Consider the following 21,811-nt stretch of genomic DNA (forward strand, 5'->3'; position numbering starts at 1 on the left):
ACAACCTAATTTACTGGCTAATTTACTGGCTAATTTACTGGACAGACCAATCAACTGAAAGCAAACTAAAAATAAAAAAGATTGAGTCAGTAATTTGAGTTGTCCCTGTGTCCTTTGGATGGTGAACAAGAGGAGGACTTGACACAGATGCTTTACAGTATATACTCAGATACACAAAATACATCTGGTTTCAGATCTAGAAGATTCTCCTCTTCAATAGTAATATCATAAATTCTGACCAGTAACTTACCTGGGGTCAAAGGTCCCTGATTTATCACTAAAATGGAAAGGATGATCCATAGAGATGTCACTCTTCATGGACAGATGACTTGGTACTGGAGAGACTGATCTCAGAGTTTGGTTGGAGATTCTGAAAAACATAATAAATCACCATGAAATTACATTTTAAAATATATCAAAATTATATTTCAATAGATAAAATACATTACATAAAGCATTAAAATATATGCCATTACATAAAGCAACAAACAAACAGTGTAAAAAACATTAAGAACACCCTCCTAATATTGAGCCTACTGATTCACTTCCTCATCTCAGTTCCACTTTAATCCTTAAGAGTCTATTCATGCACATACTTTATAATATGTCCATATTTAGTTATAATCTGTTCTAGGAACATCTACCCAAAATATTACACCTTCTTTATTACTTCACCAAACATACACTACATGATCAAAAGTATGTGGACACCTGCTGGTCAAACATCTCAATACACCTGCTGGTCTAACATCTCATTACACCTGCTGGTCCAACATCTCATTACACCTGCTGGCCAACATCTCATTACACCTGCTGGTCCAACATCTCATTACACCTGCTGGTCCAACATCTCATTACACCTGCTGGTCCAACATCTCATTACACCTGCTGGTCCAACATCTCATTACACCTGCTGGTCCAACATCTCATTACACCTGCTGGTCCAACATCTCATTACACCTGCTGGTCCAACATCTCATTACACCTGCTGCTCCAACATCTCATTACACCTGCTGGCCAACATCTCATTACACCTGCTGGTCCAACATCTCATTACACCTGCTGGTCCAACATCTCATTACACCTGCTGGTCCAACATCTCATTACACCTGCTGGTCCAACATCTCATTACACCTGCTGGTCCAACATCTCATTACACCTGCTGGTCCAACATCTCATTACACCTGCTGGTCCAACATCTCATTACACCTGCTGGTCCAACATCTCATTACACCTGCTGGTCCAACATCTCATTACACCTGCTGGTCCAACATCTCATTCCACCTGCTGGCCAACATATCATTACACCTGCTGCTCCAACATCTCATTACACCTGCTGCCAACATCTCATTACACCTGCTGGTCCAACATCTCATTACACCTGCTGCTCCAACATCTCATTACACCTGCTGGTCCAACATCGCATTACACCTGCTGCTCCAACATCTCATTACACCTGCTGGTCCAACATCTCATTACACCTGCTGGTCCAACATCTCATTACACCTGCTGGTCCAAAATCTCATTACACCTGCTGGTCCAACATCTCATTACACCTACTGGTCCAACATCTCATTACACCTGCTGGTCTAACATCTCATTACACCTGCTGGTCCAACATCTCATTACACCTGCTGGTCCAAAATCTCATTACACCTGCTGGTCCAACATCTCATTACACCTGCTGGTCCAACATCTCATTACACCTGCTGCTCCAACATCTCATTACACCTGCTGGTCCAACATCTCATTACACCTGCTGCTCCAACATCTCATTACACCTGCTGGTCCAACATCTCATTACACCTGCTGGTCCAACATCTCATTACACCTGCTGGTCCAAAATCTCATTACACCTGCTGGTCCAACATCTCATTACACCTACTGGTCCAACATCTCATTACACCTGCTGGTCCAACATCTCATTACACCTGCTGGTCCAACATCTTATTACACCTGCTGGTCCAAAATCTCATTACACCTGCTGGTCCAACATCTCATTACACCTGCTGGTCCAACATCTCATTACACCTGCTGGTCCAACATCTCATTACACCTGCTGGTCCAAAATCTCATTACACCTGCTGGTCCAACATCTCATTACACCTGCTGCTCCAACATCTCATTACACCTGCTGGTCCAATATCTCATTACACCTGCTGGCCAACATATCATTACACCTGCTGGTCCAACATCTCATTACACCTGCTGGTCCAACATCTCATTACACCTACTGGTCCAACATCTCATTACACCTGCTGGTCCAACATCTCATTACACCTGCTGGTCCAACATCTCATTACTCCTGCTGGTCCAACATCTCATTAGACCTGCTGGTCCAACATCTCATTAGACCTGCTGGTCCAACATCTCATTACACCTGCTGGCCAACATCTCATTACACCTGCTGGTCCAACATCTCATTACACCTGCTGGTCCAACATCTCATTAGACCTGCTGGTCCAACATCTCATTACACCTGCTGGCCAACATATCATTACACCTGCTGGTCCAACATCTCATTACACCTGCTGGTCCAACATCTCATTACACCTGCTGGCCAACATCTCATTACACCTGCTGGTCCAACATCTCATTACACCTGCTGGTCCAACATCTCATTAGACCTGCTGGTCCAACATCTCATTACACCTGCTGGCCAACATATCATTACACCTGCTGGTCCAACATCTCATTACACCTGCTGGTCCAACATCTCATTACACCTGCTGGTCCAACATCTCATTACACCTGCTGGTCCAACATCTCATTACACCTGCTGGTCCAACATCTCATTACACCTGCTGGTCCAAAATCTCATTACACCTGCTGCTCCAACATCTCATTACACCTTCTGGTCCAACATCTCATTCCAAAATCATGGCCATTAATATGGAGTTGGTTCCCCCTTTGCTGCTATACCAGCCTCCACTCTTCTGGGAAGGATTTCCACTAGATGTTGGAACATTGTGCGGGGACTTGCTTCCATTCCGTGGTCCTCTGTAGCTCAGCTGGTAGAGCACGGCGCTTGTAACGCCAAGGTAGTGGGTTCGATCCCCGGGACCACCCATACACAAAAATGTATGCACGCATGACTGTAAGTCGCTTTGGATAAAAGCGTCTGCTAAATGGCATATTATTATTATAAGATAATTAGTGAGGTCGGGCACTGATGTTAGGCGATTAGGCCTGGCTCGCAGTAGGCATTCCAAAGGTGTTCGATGGGGTTGAGGTCAGGGCTCTGTGCAGGCCAGTCAAGTTCTTCCAGTTCAAACCATTTCTGTATGGACCTTGCTTTGTGCACAGAATCGTCTAGAATGTCATTGTATGCGGTAGCGTTAAGATTTCCCTTCACTGGAACTAAGGGGCCTAGCCCGAACCACGAAAAACAGCCCCAGACCATTATTTCTCCTCCACCAAACTTTACAGTTGGCACTATGCATTAGGGCAGGTAGCGTTATCCTGGCATCCGCCAAACCCAGATTTGTCCGTCGGACTGCCAGATGGTGAAGCGTGATTCATCACTCCAGAGATCGTGTTTCCACTGCTCCAGAGTCCAATGGCGGCGAGCTTGTTGGAAATGTTGCATCCTATGACCGTGCCACGTTGAAAGTCACTGAGCTCTTCAGTAAAGCCATTCTACTACTAATGTTTGTCTATGGAGATTGCATGGCTGTGTGCTCGATTTTATACACCTGTCAGCAACGGGTGCGACTGAAATAGCCGAATCCACTAATTTGATGGGGTGTCCACATACTTTTGTATATATAGTGTATGTGTAAAAATAAATACATTTATACAGTACCAGTCAAAGGTTTGGACACAGCTACTCATTTAAGGGTTTTTCTTAATTTTTACTATTTTCTACATTGTAGAATAATAGTGATGACATCAAAACTATGAAATAACACACATGGAATCATGTAGTAACCAAAAAAGTATTAAACAAATCAAAAAATATTTTATATTTGAGATTCTTCAAAGTAGCCACCCTTTGCCTTGATGACAGCTTTGCACAATCTTGAGCAATTTCCAAACGCCTGAAGGTACCACGTTCATCTGTACAAACAATCGTACGCAAGTATAAACACCATGGGACCATGCAGCTGTCACACCGCTCAGGAAGGAGACGCGTCCTGTCTCCTAGAGATGAACGTACTTTGGTGCGAAAAGTGAAAATCAATCCCAGAACAACAGCAAAGGACATTGTGAAGATGCTGGAGGAAACGCGTACAAAAGTATCTATATCCACAGTAAAACGAGTCCTATATCAACATAACCTGAAAGGCCGCTCAGCAAGGAAGAAGCCACTGCTCCAAAACCGCCATAAAAAAGCCAGACTACGGTTTGCAACTGCACATGGGGACAAAGATCATACTTTTTGGAGAAATGTCCTCTGGTCTGATGAAACAAAAATAGAACTGTTTGGCCATAATGACCATCGTTATGTTTGGAGGAAAAAGGGGGTTGCTTGCAAGCCAAAGAACACCATCCCAACCGTGAAGCACGGGGGTGGCAGCATTATGCTGTTGGGGTGCTTTGCTGCAGGCGGGACTGGTGCACTTCACAAAATAGATGGCATCATGAGGAATGAAAATTATGTGGATATATTGAAGCAACATCTCAAGACATCAGCCAGGAAGTTAAAGCTTGGTCACAAATGGGTCTTCCAAATGGACAATGACCCCAAGCATACTTCCAAAGTTGTGGCAAAATGGCTTAAGGACAACAAAGTCAAGGTATTGGAGTGGCCATCACAAAGCCCTGACCTCAATCCTACAGAAAATGTGTGGGCAGAACTGAAAAAGCGTGTGCGAGCAAGGAGGCCTACAAACCTGACTCAGTTACACCAGCTCTGTCAGGAGGAATGGGCCAAAATTCACCCAACTTACTGTGGGAAGCTTGTGGAAGGCTACCCTAAACGTTCAACCCAAGTTAAACAATTTAAAGGCAACACTACCAAATACTAATTGAGTGTATGTAAACGTTTCACCCACTGGGAATGTGATGAAAGACATTTCACATTCTTAAAATAAAGTGGTGATCCTAACTGACCTAAGACAGGGAATTCTTACTAGGATTAAATGTCAGGAATTGTGAAAAACTGAGTTTAAATGTATTTGGCTAAGGTGTATGTAAACTTCAGACTTCAACTGTAGATTATAACATTTATTTTTCTGGCTTGTCTTCCCCAGTGATTTGACCCACGCACTCCTACTGCTTATTATGTGACTTGTTAAGCGCATTTATACTCCTGAAACTTTTCAGGCTTGCCATAACAAAGGGGTTGAATACTTACTGATTCAAGACATTTCAGCTTTTCATTTTAAATTACATTTGTAAATACTTCGTAAAACATAATTCCATTTTGACATTATGGGGTATTGTGTGTAGGCCAGTGACCAAATAAATCTGAATTTTATGCATTTTAAATTCAGGCTTTAACATAACAAAATGTGGAAAAAGTAAAGTGGTGTGAATACTTTCTGAAGGCACTTTATTTTATATACCTAAAATCCGGCAAATTGAGAGCTCTCCGCTAAAGTTTTACAAACAATAAAAACCTTGGGGCGCCTGAAAATATTATAAAAAAGTTTGGTCCTTGGACACAGAGGGGTTAAACACTAAAGTTACCGTCCATCTAGTGAAGAGAGGAGAACCAGACAGAGGCCAGCATCCGTCAACGAGAGAGGGAGAAGCCCTCCACGGTATTTAACAGGTGGAAGAAACAACCAGGGAGCTCCATCGGTCCACAAGAAATGCAGTCAGCCGGTGATGATGTAGTGGTAGCTAGGATAACTAGGATGCTGCTGGTAGAGTAGCTAGCTTAGCTAGCTGTACCGACTAGCTTGGATAGCTAGCAGGTCGTCCGTCTGTCCCTCGAGGATGATGACGAATCCGGTGAACCACACAATTAAAAAAGACTAGCGAGTGAAAAGGATCTGGCAAAACTCATACTGTCACTGACCATTACGCAAAAAGCAAATTGAACAATAAACTTCGGTGTCTCAACACTGTAACAAACTCCGTCGTTTTTCCCCAAGATCACCTCAGACCACTCTGCGCGTAACTGGACAATATGCTTGGCGCCAAACCGTACGTGGACGCGGACAGTTCTGTACGGGGACGCGGACAGTTCCAGAACGCGGACATGAGCACTGCCACACAATAAACTAAAAGCAGTCTTTAAAGTCAGGTACATTAGTAATATTTCATTTATTTATTATGTCAAACAAAAATTATTCGTTTTTTTAAACGATATTTTGAGATCTGGGCACGTATCCAAAAAGCGTCTCAGAGTAGAAAATTGGTCCTCTCTCTCCCCAGACAGACTCATTTTAGACCACTGACCCCTAAACAGAGATACAGCATGTTGGTTGTCGTTAACACAGTGACAACTAATTCTTGAATGTACATCTGCCGCACTCTCAGAGAAATAAGTAGTATTGATAGGTTTTACACAGTCAAATGTAACAAATAACTACATTTTTTTTAAAGAACTGTACACATGATACATTTGTAAAATCAATATAAAAAATTGTTTAAAAAAATGTATCCAGTAATATGAGATCTGTATGTAAAACATTTACCTTTGAATTTAGCAGATGTTTTTGTCCAGGGCCTGGTATCCCAAAAGCATCTTAAGGCTAAGTTAATCGTTAGAACCTTCGTAGGCGCATTGTTAAATCTCTCAGCTGTTTCCCAAAACCATCGTTATTAACATTGCGCTTGAAAACGCTCATATTCTAACACCTGCCTCAGACCACTTGTAGAACAGCCAAGTGCGTCGTTAGATGCTTTTTTGCCCTCCCGCGTCACTTTATACACAGAAGATCTCCGCTAAACATAGAATCACATGGTTTATCCGTCTCTCTGTGACCGCTGATGAATTCAGAACAAAGTTGACTACAAATACAAAGTTTAAACATATAAAATGATGCTTCAAATGAAAACCGAGATGACTGCATTAAAATATAAACAGTAGGCTATAGACCTATTTCAATCAAATTGAAATACGTTTCATGTTCAATCAATTGTTCTATTTTGCTACTTGTAGACTGCGGTCTGTAATTTGTCTCAAGATATTTAATGATGTGTAGCCTAACATGTGTCCAATGATGTGCCAAATCTGTGATTTAGAATAAGCCGCCTCAATATTTGCAGCCGTAGGTGGTAATATCTCTCTAGGAGCTGATCTGTCATCAGTATTGGGAACTAATTATAATGTTAAGGAAAGATTTGAATGGAGAAAACTGATCCAAGAGCAGCGCTCCCTTTCTTTCGATCCTCTAAATAACGACATGCTCCAACAACGCACTTGGCGACCGTTCTCTCTGCGTGGTGCGTGGGAAATACATGTTACATCTTCAGCCGTTCTCTCTGCGTGGTGCGTGGGAAATACATGTTACATCTTCAGCCGTTCTCTCTGCGTGGTGCGTGGGAAATACATGTTACATCTTCAGCCGTTCTCTCTGCGTGGTGCGTGGGAAATACATGTTACATCTTCAGCCGTTTCTCTCTGCGTGGTGCGTGGGAAATACATGTTACATCTTCAGCCGTTCTCTCTGGTGCGTGGTGCGTGGGAAATACATGTTACATCATCAGCCGTTCTCTCTGCGTGGTGCGTGGGAAATACATGTTACATCATCAGCCGTTCTCTCTGCGTGGTGCGTGGGAAATACATGTTACATCTTCAGCCGTTCTCTCTGCGGGGTGCGTGGGAAATACATGTTACATCTTCAACCATTGTAGGAAAGATGCATCTTAAAACACTGGTAAGCCTAAATTCCATCGCTATCGGGAAACCGGGCCCAGAGTGACTTACAATACAGTTGCCATATTGTAGTGTATTCAAGCTTTAAAAAGGCTTCTAGAGTTTGTAATTTCCACTTAAAAAATGTATAACTTGATTTGCCCTAATGAAAAATGTACCGACCACTACAAAAAATGTTCATGAATTATAATGCACATAATAGTTTACATTTCCTATTGCTGCAGGATTATTTTCCTGCTGTGAGAAACTGGGTGAAATGAAGACATGGCATCTGTAAGTGCATTCATCTTACGATAGCTAGGTGAGACAACCACATATCACAGTCAAACATACAGGATACGAACATTACATTCCAGCTAAACAATGGATATATAGCATTTAGCCAAAAAAACATGTATTTTTATATACATCTCAAATCCATTAATAAGACATCTGAGAACAGTAATATTGAAGGTACACAGTAATATTGAAGGTACCCAAGGCAATCATTTCTGCTGAAAAAAATTGTGGATATAGCGTTTTGGAAATAAACTTACGAATTCTTAAACAAAATTGTCATCTCACCTCTTAGCTTTGGTGTCATGTCCCCCAGAGAGACTCATTTTAGAGGCAGGGACCCCCTCCTCTCTCTCCCCAGAGAGACTCATTTTAGAGGCAGGGCCCCCCTCCTCTCTCTCCCCAGAGAGACTCATTTTAGAGGCAGGGACCCCCTCCTCTCTCTCCCCAGAGAGACTCATTTTAGACCACTGACCCCTAAACAGAGATGCAGCATGTTGGTTGTGGTGAACACAGTGACAACTAATTCTAGAATGTCCATTGTTCTCTTTTTCTCATGATCTCTTAGAAATAAAAATTTTACTAACAGACATATATAAAAACAGTCAGGCTATTTAATGCAATCACATGAACATCTGGTTGTGACATCTCTTCTCCATGTTAACTGTCAATAATAATAATAAGTCACTGTTTGTTAAGGTAGTTATAGACAGTGCAGCAACACAAGGCCATGTCTCACACTTATTTGTATTCATTAAAAGTCGGCCATTTGTTGTTTCTTTGTGTTTCCATCGTTCAATCTGAGAATGTAGACAGACGGGCTAAAACGGGCATGATTGATTCGAGGGGAAATCATTGATATATTCAGAAAGTATTTTTGCAACAAGTAGGAGATTTATATGTAAGGTAGGCTAGGTTATAATATATAACAGAGGTTTGTTAGTGATATGCAGATGGAGGTCTATACCTCAGCTATAGCCTACATATCCTAGATGACCAGCCTAAACCTGTTCAGATCAGTTCCCATAACTTTACAGGCCTACCAGTAGCAGGACAGAGCATGTACACTATATATATAAAAGTATGTGGACACCCCTTCAAATTAGTGGATTCGGCTATTTCAGCCACACCCGTTGCTGACAGGTATATAAAATCGAGCACACAGCCATGAAATCTCCATAGACGAACATTGGCAGTAGAATGACACCGTACTGAAGAGCTCAGTGACTTTCAACGTGGCACCGTCATAGGATGCCACCTTTCCAACAAGTCAGTTCGTCAAATTCCTGCCCTGCTAGAGCTGCCCCGGTCAACTCTAAGTGCTGTTATTGTGAAGTGGAAACATCTAGGAGCAATAACGGCTCAACCGTGAAGTGGTAGGCCACACAAGCTCACAGAACGGGCCCGCCAAGTGCAGAAGCACATAAAAATCGTCTGTCCTTGGTTGCAACACTCACTACCGAGTTCCAAACAACGTCAGCAAAATAACTGTTCGTCAGAAGCTACATGAAATGGGTTTCCATGGCCGAGCAGCCGCACACAAGATCACCATGCGCAATGCCAAGCATCGGCTGGAGTGGTGTAAAGCTCGCCGCCATTGGACTCTGGAGCAGTGGAAATGGGTTCTTTGGAGTTCTGAATCACGCTTCATCATCTGGCAGTCCGACGGACGAATCTGGGTTTGGAGGATGCCAGGAAAACACTACCTGCCCGAATGCATAGTGCCAACTGTAAAGTTTGGTGGAGGAGGAATAATGGTCTGGGGCTGTTTTTCATGGTTCGGGCTAGGCCCCATAGTTCCAGTGAAGGGAAATCTTAACGCTACAGCATAAAATGACATTATAGACGATTCTGTGCTTCCGACTTTGTGGCAACAGTTTGGGGAAGGCCCTTTCCTGTTTCAGCATGACAATGTCCCCGTGGACAAAGCGAGGTCCATACAGAAATGGCTTGTCGAGATCGGTGTGGAAGAACTTGACTGGCCTGCACAGAGCCCTGACCTCAACCCCATCGAACACCTTTGGGATGAATTGGAACGCCGACTGCGAGCCAGTGCCCGACCTCACTAATGCTCTTGTGGCTGAATGGAAGCAAGTCCCTGCAGCAATGTTCCAACATCTACTGGAAAGCCTTCCCAGAGGAGTGGAGGCTGTTATAGCAGCAAAGGGGGACCAACTCCATATGAATGCCTATGATATTGGAATGAGATGTTCGACTAGAAGGTGTAATGAGATGTTGCACCAGCAGGTGTAATGAGATTTTGGACCAGTAGGTGTAATGAGATGTTGCACCAGCAGGTGTAATGAGATTTTGGACCAGTAGGTGTAATGAGATGTTGGACCAGCAGGTGTAATGAGATGTTGGACCAGCAGGTGTAATGAGATGTTGGACCAGCAGGTGTCCACATACTTTTGATCATGTAGTGTATGTTTGGTGAAGTAATAAAGAAGGTGTAATATTTTGGGTAGATGTTCCTAGAACAGATTATAACTATATAACTGGTCTAAGGCACTGCATCGCAGTGCTAACTGTGCCACTAGAGTTCGAATCCAGGCTCTGTCGCAGCCGGCCGCGACCGGGAGACTCATGGGCGGCGCACAATTGGCCCAGCGTCGTCCAGGGTAGGGGAGGGAATGGCCGGCAGGGATGTAGCTCAGTTGATAGAGCATGGCGTTTGCAACGCCAGGGTTGTGGGTTCGATTCCCACGGGGGGCCAGTATAAAAAAAAAAAAGAAGAAAGAAAAATAAAATAAAAATAATTTAATAAATAAAATATGTATTCACTAACTGTAAGTCGCTCTGGATAAGAGCGTCTGCTAAATGACTTAAATGTAAATGTAAATGTATATATGGACATATTATAAAGTATGTGTATGAATAGAGTCTTAAGGATTAAAGTGGAACTGAGATGAGGAAGTGAATCAGTAGGCCAATGTGACGATGTTACAATGTGATGATGTTACAAGTAAGTTACACTTGTTAAATCCACTTCAGTCAGTGTAGATGCAGGGGAAGAGACGTGTTGGAGTCAAGAATGGTCCACCACCCAAAGGACATCCACCCAGCGTGACACAACTGTGGGAATCATAGGAGTCAACATGGGCCAGAATCCCTGTGGAACGCTTTCGACACCTTGAAGAGTCAATGCCTTGACGAGTTGATGCTGTTCTGAGGTCAAAAGGGGGTGGAGAGGGGCAACTCAATATTAGGAGTGTGTTCTTAATGTTTTGTATACTCAGTGTATGTTTGTTGCTTTATGTAATGGCATATATTTTAATGCTTCATGTAATGTATTTTATCTATTGAAATATAGTTTTGATATATTTAAAAATGTTGTTTCATGGTGATTTATTATGTTTTCCAGAATCTCCAATCAAACTCTGAGATCAGTCTCTCCAGTACACAGTCATCTGTCCATGAAAAGTGACATCTCTATGGATCATCCTTTCCATTTTAGTGATAAATCAGGGACCTTTGACCCCAGGTAAGTTACTGGTCAGAATTGATGATATTACTATTGAAGAGGAGAATCTTCTAGATCTGAAACCAGATGTATTTTGTATTCCTCTCTAGGTTTCTTCCTAGGTTCCTGCCTTTCTAGGGAGTTTTTCCTAGCCACCGTGCTTCAACATCCGAACATGCGCTGTTCGGAATCAGACAACCGTTAGACCCAATGATGTGTTCACTTTACCATGAAATGCTTACTTACGAGCCCTTTCCCAACCATGCAGTTAAAAAGAGACTATATACCAGGAGTACCAGTACTGAGTCAATGTGCAGGGGTACCAGGTAGTTGAGGTAATAACTAGACTATATACCAGGAGTACCAGTACTGAGTCAATGTGCAGGGGTACCAGGTAGTTGAGGTAATAACTAGACTATATACAAGGAGTACCAGTACTGAGTCAATGTGCAGGGGTACCAGGTAGTTGAGGTAATAACTAGACTATATACAAGGAGTACCAGTACTGAGTCAATGTGCAGGGGTACCATGTAGTTGAGGTAATAACTAGACTATATACAAGGAGTACCAGTACTGAGTCAATGTGCAGGGGTACCAGGTAGTTGAGGTAATATGTACATGTAGGTAGGGGTAAAAGTGACTAGGCAATCAGGATAGAGATGACATCTCATCCAGGGAGTGCAAACACACACACACACACACACACACACACACACACACACACACACACACACACAGGGAGGGAATGTTGTGTTTGTTTAATAGTGTTTCAGGACTATGAAAATGGAAAAAAAGGATTGGCCTATGGATTATGAAAACATCAAAAATAAATGGGAAAATGGGAGAGGAGAAATGACTAGAGACAGTGTTGTTTAACTCACTGACCATGACCCATGAGTTCTTCTTACCTTTGTTCAGTAGAAAAGTCTCCCTCTCTAAACATTATAGGACGACTCATAGACTTGTCACTCTTCATGGACACACAGCTGGGTACAGGGGAGGCTGGTCTCTCCTGCTTGATTGGGCTTCAACACAACAGAGACAAACATTACATCTCTCATCTACTCTGAGTTCAGATGGGGAAACAAGAGTTTCATTCCAAAACGCTATATATCCATATTCAGAAATGTTGGTCAATTAGATTTGATTGTTTAAAGAAATTAGGAAAGACATTGGTGTGTTTTTTCACCATCTAATCATATATCTGCCTCACTCTCAGAGAAATAATTAGTACTGCTAGGTTTTACACAGTAATAATAGATATCTGCCTCACTCTTAGAGAAATAAGTAGTACTGCTAGGTTTTACACAGTAAATGTATATCTGCCTCACTCTCAGAGAAATAAGTAGTACTACTAGGTTTTACACAGTAATATTATATATTTGCCTCACTCTGCCAGTCTCCCTCAAGCAGTTACAGAGAGTAACATCTCTGTCTCTACAATATTATCAGTCTCCCTCAAGCAGTTACAGAGAGTAACATCTCTGTCTCTACAATACGATCAACATAGACAGGTGGTCTATATATATAGTGGCAGTAGTAGTGGCTAGTAGTGATAGAGAGATTAAACCTGGGTTCAATCAGGTGGTCTATATATATAGTGGCAGTAGTAGACTTGGGGGGGGGGGGGGGGGGGGGGGTATATGGTAGCATGCAGGTCTACAGGACACTGTGTGTGTGTATTAGGGCTCTGAGACAGGATTGTGTTGAGGCACAGATCTCTGGTCCCCAAGAACACAGTGAAGAAGTTTGGAACCACCAAGACTCTTCCTAGAGCTTGCCGCCCGGCCAAACTGAGCAATCGGTGGAGAAGGGCCTTGGTCAGGGAGGTGACCAAGAACCCGATGGTCACTCTGACAGAGCTCCAGAGTTCCTCTGTGGAGGTGGTAGAACCTTCCAGAAGGACAACCATCTCTGCAGCACTCCACCAATCAGGCCTTTATGGTTGAGAGGCAAGACATAAGCCACTCCTCAGTAAAAGGCACATGACAGCCCGCTTGGAGTTTGCCAAAAGGCACCTAAAGGACTCAGACCATGAGAAACAAGATTCTCTGGTCTGATGAAACCAAGATTGAACTCTTTGGCCTGAATGCCAAGCGTCACGTCTGGAGGTAACCTGGCACCATCCCTACGGTGAAGCATAGTGGTGGCAGCATCATGCAGTGGGGATATTTTTCAGCGGCAGAGACTGGGAGACTAGTCAGGATCGAAGGAAAGATGAACAGAGCAAAGCAAAGTACAGAGAGATCCTTGATGAAAACCTGCTCCAGAACGCTCAGGACCTCAGACTGGGGTGAATGTTCACCTTCCAATAGGACAATGATTCTAAGCACACAGCCAAGACAACGCAGAAGTGGGTTCGGGACAAGTCTCTGAGTGTCCTTGAGTTGCCCAGCCAGAGCCCAGACTTTAACCCGATCTAACATCTCCGGAGAGACCTGAAAATAGCTGTACAGCGACGCTCCTCATCAAACCTGACAGAGCTTGAGAGGATCTGCAGAGAAGAATGGGAGAAACTAACCAAATACAGGTGTGCCAAGCTTGTAGCTTCATACCCAAGATGACTTGAGCCTGTAATCGCTACCAAAGGTGCTTCAACAAAGTACTGAGTAAAGTGTCTGAATACTTATGTAAATGTATTTTTGTTTTGTCATTATGGGGTACTGTGTGTAGATTGATGAGGATTCTTTTTTTTGTCAACCCTATAAAGCTTAAGCTAGTTGGAAACAGGTACCAGAGCCTTCAGAAAGTATTCATACCCCTTGACTTATTCCACATGTTGTTGTGTTACAGCCCCTCTAAAACTATTTATTTTCCGTCTCTCTGTGTTTCATCATTTTCCTTCAGAGGCTGGATGTATCTCACCAGAGAAAGCATCCGAGCGAGTGAAACAGCGCCCCTCTGTCTCTGTATATGTAGGCCATCTATCTGATGCTGTCTGGTCCAAAAGAGTATTACATTGTTGCCGCCTGTAGCATTGAATGCAAGTGAAGCCAGCGAGCATTTGGCCTCCCTTGATTAAAGAAAATATACAATTATAGCCAATCAGCATTGAGCACAACTGAGTGAGCTCAACTGTGAATGGTCCCCAAAAAAGTATCAAGGGAAGCCAGTTTGGATTTGGCTTCACTCCTATCAAATAGCATTGAGAGCATACGTCATGGAAAAAAATCACTTAAATGGTTACATCTCGTTGTGTTGTCGTCCTCCGGTGGCTAGCCAGCTAGCTAAAATTGTCCCTTTCCTAAATTAGCCATGGATGGAGATGGGGATTTGGACTTGTGGATTTACTTAATTCTCCGTACTGGCTAATGATTATAACGGCGATTCTGAACTAACCATTCATTCATACATTGTTGTGCCCCTGGCCTGAGAGGATGGAAGTTCAATATGTAGCTAGATGTAGACGGCTAATGTTAACTAGCTAACGTTGCCCATGAATGGAAGTTAGGCTACCAAGCAAGCTTTTTAGCCAGGTAGCCTAGGACAACAACAAATAAAAGTGTGTACTGTATGACAGAGTGATAAGACCGTTTTGTTGTGCTGGAATTTTGTTGCTGAAGAGATTGCTATCTCTTCTCTCACTCTGTTTTGGTTCATGCAGGTGACTGTGACCCTCAGACCAATTGGCAGAACGCCCAGAATATGTGTACTGAGTTGGGTGGAACCTCTCCAGTTAACTGTTAATAAACAATGATTAATTTAAGTTTGACTTTGAGTGTCCCTGTGTTGAATTTCCACGACATCGTCAACATGAAAGAGGAGGATGTCATTGGTGATTCACAGAAATCAGACCCATGGCCAGCCATATCATATTTAGCTTACATTGATTGGACAAAATTGTTTTTGGTATCTTTTAATTGTCACTGTATTAGACTAAGCATTGGTGACTTAATAATGTTGAAATGTTGAAGTTGAAATGGTGCTGGAATAGTGGAGGCAGCTCCTATTTTCTTTGCGACTTGCGTTAACTCTACGTGGTTCTAAATCAATAGTTATTTAGTGCATATGAACTAACAGGTTATAGAGCAAACAACGCAATTATCACAACAAATAGATTGTAATATGGCTTTTTCTGGCTTGGCTTCCCCAGTGATTTGACCCACGCACTCCTACTGCTTATTAAGCGCATTTCTAATCCTGAACCTTTTCAGGCTTGCCATAACAAGGGGTTGAATACTTACTGATTCAAGCTTTTCATTTTTTATTAATTTGTAAAGACTTCCTAAAACATAACTCCACTTTGACATTATGGGATATTGTGTGTAGACCAGTGACCAATAAATTAAAACAATTATGATAATAATAATAATAATAAAAATCTGAATTTTATCCATTTTTAATTCAGGCTTTAACACATCAAAATGTGGAAAAGGTCAAGGGGTGTGAATACTTTCTGAAGGCACTTTATATTCAATAGGTATGCTATTATTATGCTATTACTGAATTCAGTTCATAATTTTAATGTTAAGAAAAGTACGTTCAGGTTTCATACATTTACATTACATTTACATTTTAGTCATTTAGCAGACGCTCTTATCCAGAGCGACTTACAGGAGCAATTAGGGTTAAGTGCCTTGCTCAAGGGCACATCGACAGATTTTTCACCTAGTCGGCTCGGGGATTAGAACCAGCGACCTTTCGGTTACTGGCACAACGCTCTTACCCACTAAGCTACCTGCCGCCCGGGCAGGAGCTCATTGTAATTTTGAAAACAACTATTTTTCCGATATTTTGAAAGACGATTTATGACGAACTATGATACATAAAAAAATATGCAAATTGTAAAATAACCACAATATACGAATATATGAACAACATGTTTTGAATTTGACTTGCCTACGCCCAGTTATCGGCATTTTGTATGATTGAACTGTCACGTAGCTGTCCCGGTGAAATGGACTGTTAGATTTGAGTGTTTTACTTCCATTCACTATACTAAAATTACACAGTGGTGTAAAGTACTTAAGTAAAAATACTTTAAAGTACTACTTAAGTAGTTTTTTGGGGTATCTGTACTTTACTATTCATATTTTTGACAACTTTTACTTTTACTTCACTACATTCCTAAAGGAAATAATATACTTTTTACTCCATACATTTTCCCTGACACCCAAAGCATTTTGAATGCTTAGCAGAACAAGAAAATGGTCTAATTCACACATTTACCAAGAGAACATCCCTGGTCATCCCTACTGCCTCTGATCTGGGGGACTCACTAAACACATGCTTCCTTTGTAAATGATGAGTTGGAGCACGCCCCTGGCTATACGTAAATAAAATAAAAACTAGAAAATGTGGCCATCTGCTTTGTTTAATATAAGGAATTTGAAATTATTTATACTTGTACTTTTATGTTTGATACTTAAGTACATTTTAGCAATTTCATTTACTTTTGATACTTATGTATATTTAAAACCAAATACTTTTTGACTTTTACTCAAGTAGTATGGTGATTTTCACTTTTACTTGAGTCATTTTCTATTAAGGTATCTTTACTTTTACTCAAGTATGACACAATTGGGTACTTTTTCCACCACTGAAATTACACCATATATTTAATTTCCCTACACACTTTACAATAATCCCTTGGAAGGTTATTACCTTGTAGATGATTTTATACTGATACAATTGCTCAGAGAAATAGATTTTGGTTAACAAGTAATACTTTTTTTCTCAAAAAGGTAGGGGTCAAAATTGGCTCTCCCTTTCAATACCTCCCTTGCGAGGATAACGGCACTGAGCCTTTTTCTAAAATGTTTTCTGAGTTGGAGTGATCTTAGACCATTCCTCCATACAGAATCCTTCCAAATGACCAACTACAGGAAGGTAAAGGTACAACTAAACACACAATAAAGAAACAAATCTCCCTAACTGACGGGAGGCTTGAATCTTAGTAATTTACCCACCGGCCTCTCACTACTATCCCAATGTATACATTCTACCAACATCATACATAAATAATCCCTGGTAGGATCCTTACTACTATCCCAATGTATACATTCTACCAACATCATACATAAATAATCCCTGGTAGGATCCTTACTACTATCCCAATGTATACATTCTACCAACATCATACATAAATAATCCCTGGTAGGATCCTTACTACTATCCCAATCCTTACTTGCAGCCTGAATTCAAAACCAGAACATGTCAAGTCATTGAGATTTTCCTTTGTGCTGAGAAAGAAACCTTGGGAAGAGTTTATTCACCTCCCCAATGTCAAGTGACTTTGTGTAATTTTTGTTACTGATTAATTTAACATATTCTAAAGTCTAGTGACATTGACCCCATGTCAGAATAATCAGAAAACCAGTTGAACCTGTTTAGGAGAAAAGCCATGGGTTTCCAACATGGCTGTGTAGCTACTGCTAGAGGTCTCATGGATGGAATGGCATTTATATTTTTAATAATTTCATAACTAATAAACGGTTTGTTATATTTCAGTATTCTGTGATGTATATAAAGTGTAATATTGGGATGTAAACTCAAAATGTAATACATTTCAACTCTATATCTGACATGGTACAGGTGTCTTCTTTTTTAAAGCCCATAACCATGTGTGAGAGGTGTATACATTCGTTTCAAAGTAGATTTGTTTAAGAATACCAAGAAACACTGTGACCCTGATTTAGGCCACTGCAGGACAAGGTTAATCATTAAAAACAATACCGTATGAACAACTTGCAGTGTCCAGGACCAGTGATTCAAGTCTGAGGTTCCATCCCAAATGACACCCTGTTCCCTACATAGTGCACTACTTTAGACCAGGACCAATAGGGCTGTAGTAGTGCACTATATAGGGTGCCATTTGAGGAGGCAGACTGAGTGTTATCCAGTCTTCTCTCTCTCTCTCTCTCTCTCTCCCCTCTCTCTCTCTCTCTCTCTCTCTCTCTCTCTCTCTCTCTCTCTCTCTCTCTCTCTCTCTCTCTCTCTCTCTCTCTCTCTCTCTCTCTCTCTCTCTCTCTCTCTCTCTCTCTCTCTCTCTCTCTCTCTCTCTCTCTCTCTCTCTCTCTCTCTCTCTCTCTCTCTCTCTCTCTCTCTCTCTCTCTCTCTCTCCCCCCCTCCCCCCTCCCTCCCTCCCAGGCTGTTAGGTTAATGGATTATGGAAACCTACTGTGAATCTGCCCTACAGAGAGAGCTACAAATTAACATGACTAAACTATTTTAGTAGAAGGAAATTGCATTAAACCGTGTTAAAAAACATTTCCATGTATGTTGTTCTCTCGCTCTCTGTTTGCAGGACTAGAAATCGGGTTTAAATCAGGTCAATATAGCCAGAGAATGAATTATATATCCTCAAAACGTAGACACATGTCCGTCCACATGCTGGCTCAAACCTAACCCTAACCCTATCCCTAACCCTAACCCTAACCCAACCCTAACCCTAACCCTAACCCTAACCCTAACCCAACCCTAACCCCAACCCTATCACTAACTCCAAGCAGCAGCACCGTGGAAAGGACTTATGCCAAGTTGTTTGGATGAATTGTGATCTGCATGATTTTTAACAAGCAACTCCACTCTACTACAAAGTTAATATTCAATGTGATAAAAACAACTTGTTCCTTACTTTTTATTTTGTTTTTAGAAACCACTTTTCAGACCTTGTTTTTCCATTACCACATTTAAATGTACCCCTTGATTTCTGTTGAAATATTTAGTGTTTGTGTGTGTATCTTGTTGCCTTGTTTCCAGCAGAAGGGATCCAGGTGGGTATCTGAAGTTCAATTGATCATGATTGTTTACAGGTTTGATGCCAGGAACAACTAGTGAAGATATATACACTCCAGAAAAATATTCTCGTGAAATCATATGACTTATAGTTAGAGAAAAGGATTCCTGTGAACGCGGCCTGCTACAAGCAGGAAACAAGTTATGGATGTGTGATCTATCTTGGCATCTTTTTGGGGTAACCACATTGGAACATTCCAACATTCATCTTTAAGGACATGAACTGGCAGAACAGGTTTCAGCAAAGTATGGAGTCATTGTTTTCAGGAAGGTGTCTCCATGGTGATAGGAGGGACAGGAGGCAGACTAAGGGCAAGGGAAGCCACCTGAACTACTGCCCTACAAAGGCAAAGAGCAGTCTACGCAAACAGTGAATCTGAGAAAAATGGCTTTAAAGTTGGGTTTTTTGGTCCATGCATATCAACCATGACCACTGATCTGACCTATGACCCCTTAAATGCTGATACTGCACTCTGCCTTTGTATGACCTTAAACAGCTATATGGGTAATGCAGAAGCAAAGTGCAGTATGTAGAAATCTAAATGTGTTTATCCAGCTTTCTTGTTGTTTTTCTGTTTGATGGAAACAGTTTGAGTGTTGTAACTATATTCCAACTGTATTTAATGGTATTATGTAGTCGTGTTTTCATGTTTTCAATGCTGTATTGGAGTAGGCCTAACCCTCACCAATATTTCTGTTGATGGAGAGAGACACCAGACAAGATGAAAGACATCAATAGACGACACAGAGGAAGTGATGGAGAGAGACAGAGGAGGGGAGAACACACAGTAGACTATCACTAAAAGCTGATATAGGGATTATAATTACTGCACTGTGTGTGTGTGTGTGAGAGAGAGAGAGAGAGAGAGAGAGAGAGAGAGAGAGAGAGAGAGAGAGTTTAGGTACTGTGGGATTATTTAATCAGTTTGGCCCATTGGACAGGTCAGTCTATGTTCTTGAGTGGTTTTTGGCAATACACTGGTGATGTATTCATGGATTTGGCTGTTGAAATTCCTTCCCGGACCATCCTACTGGCTGTGGGCTAAGCCACTGATGTCTTCAAATTAAATCCTAGGGGAGAGAGGAGCTGCTACCCCTGGGGAGAGAGGAGCTGCTACCCCTGGGGAGAGAGGAGCTGCTACCCCTGGGGAGAGAGGAGCTGTTACCCCTGGGGAGAGAGGAGCTGCTACCCCTGGGGAGAGAGGAGCTGCTACCCCTGGGGAGAGAGGAGCTGTTACCCCTGGGGAGAGAGGAGCTGCTACCCCTGGGGAGAGAGGAGCTGCTACCCCTGGGGAGAGAGGAGCTGTTACCCCTGGGGAGAGAGGAGCTGCTACCCCTGGGGAGAGAGGAGCTGTTACCCCTGGGGAGAGAGGAGCTGCTACCCCTGGGGAGAGAGGAGCTGTTACCCCTGGGGAGAGAGGAGCTGTTACCCCTGGGGAGAGAGGAGCTGCTACCCCTGGGGAGAGAGGAGCTGTTACCCCTGGGGAGAGAGGAGCTGCTACCCCTGGGGAGAGAGGAGCTGTTACCCCTGGGGAAAGAGGAGCTGCTACCCCTGGGGAGAGAGGAGCTGATACCCCTGGGGAGAGAGGAGCTGCTACCCCTGGGGAGAGAGGAGCTGCTTACCCCTAGGGAGAGAGGAGCTGTTACCCCTGGGAGTCTTCAGTGATGAAGACTGCTGAACTTGCTGATGTTTCACAATATGCCATGGCCGTCTCAGTCACCAGGTCTCAACCCAATTGAAGACAAGCATCAACAAAACACTAAATAATGGCATTTCTTGTGGAAGAATGATGTCACATCCCTCCAATAGAGTTCCAGACACTTGTAGAATGTTTGCCAAGGCACATTGTAAGAGCTATAAAGAGACAGGGAGTGGGAGAGAGAACAGGTAGAACCTGATATGGAAATGAGCAGAACAAACTAAAGGAACTTTCCACCACCGAATGATCATTCCAGACTCTACTTCTATTGAGAGACATATAAAAGGTAAGACGACGATTGTTACGTGTATTAATATAGTTGATGATATTGTTATGTGTATTAATATAGTGGATGATATTGTTATGTGTATTCATATAGTTGATGATATTGTTATGTGTATTCATATAGTTGATGATATTGTTATGTGTATTCATATAGTTGATGATATTGTTATGTGTATTAATATAGTTGATGATATTGTTATGTGTATTAATATAGTTGATGATATTGTTATGATATTAATATAGTTGATAATATTGTTATGTGTATTCATATAGTTGATGATATTGTTATGTGTATTAATATAGTTGATGATATTGTAATGTGTATTCATATAGTTGATGATATTGTTATGTGTATTAATATAGTTGATGATATTGTTATATGTATTAATATAGTTGATGATATTGTTATGTGTATTAATATAGTTGATGATATTGTTATGTGTATTCATATAGTTGATGATATTGTTATGTGTATTAATATAGTTGATGATATTGTTATGTGTAATAATATAGTTGATGATATTGTTATGTGTATTAATATAGTTGATGATATTGTTATGTGTATTAATATAGTTG

General features: G+C 41.8%; 1 long non-coding RNA gene across 1 annotated transcript; it reads right to left on the reverse strand.

Moving 5' to 3' along the window:
* Positions 1 to 256: 256 nt before the first annotated feature.
* LOC311114829 lies at positions 257 to 17,440 on the reverse strand. Its single transcript, XR_014611159.1, has 3 exons — positions 17,118 to 17,440; positions 8,339 to 8,527; positions 257 to 370 (listed from the first exon to the last, which is right to left on the reverse strand). It is a non-coding gene; the product is annotated as an uncharacterized lncRNA (long non-coding RNA).
* Between the last annotated feature and the right edge of the window lie 4,371 nt (positions 17,441 to 21,811).

The sequence above is a fragment of the Coregonus lavaretus genome (genome assembly GCF_964263955.1).
Source record: "Coregonus lavaretus genome assembly, contig: HAP1_SCAFFOLD_233, whole genome shotgun sequence".
NCBI lineage: Eukaryota > Metazoa > Chordata > Actinopteri > Salmoniformes > Salmonidae > Coregonus > Coregonus lavaretus.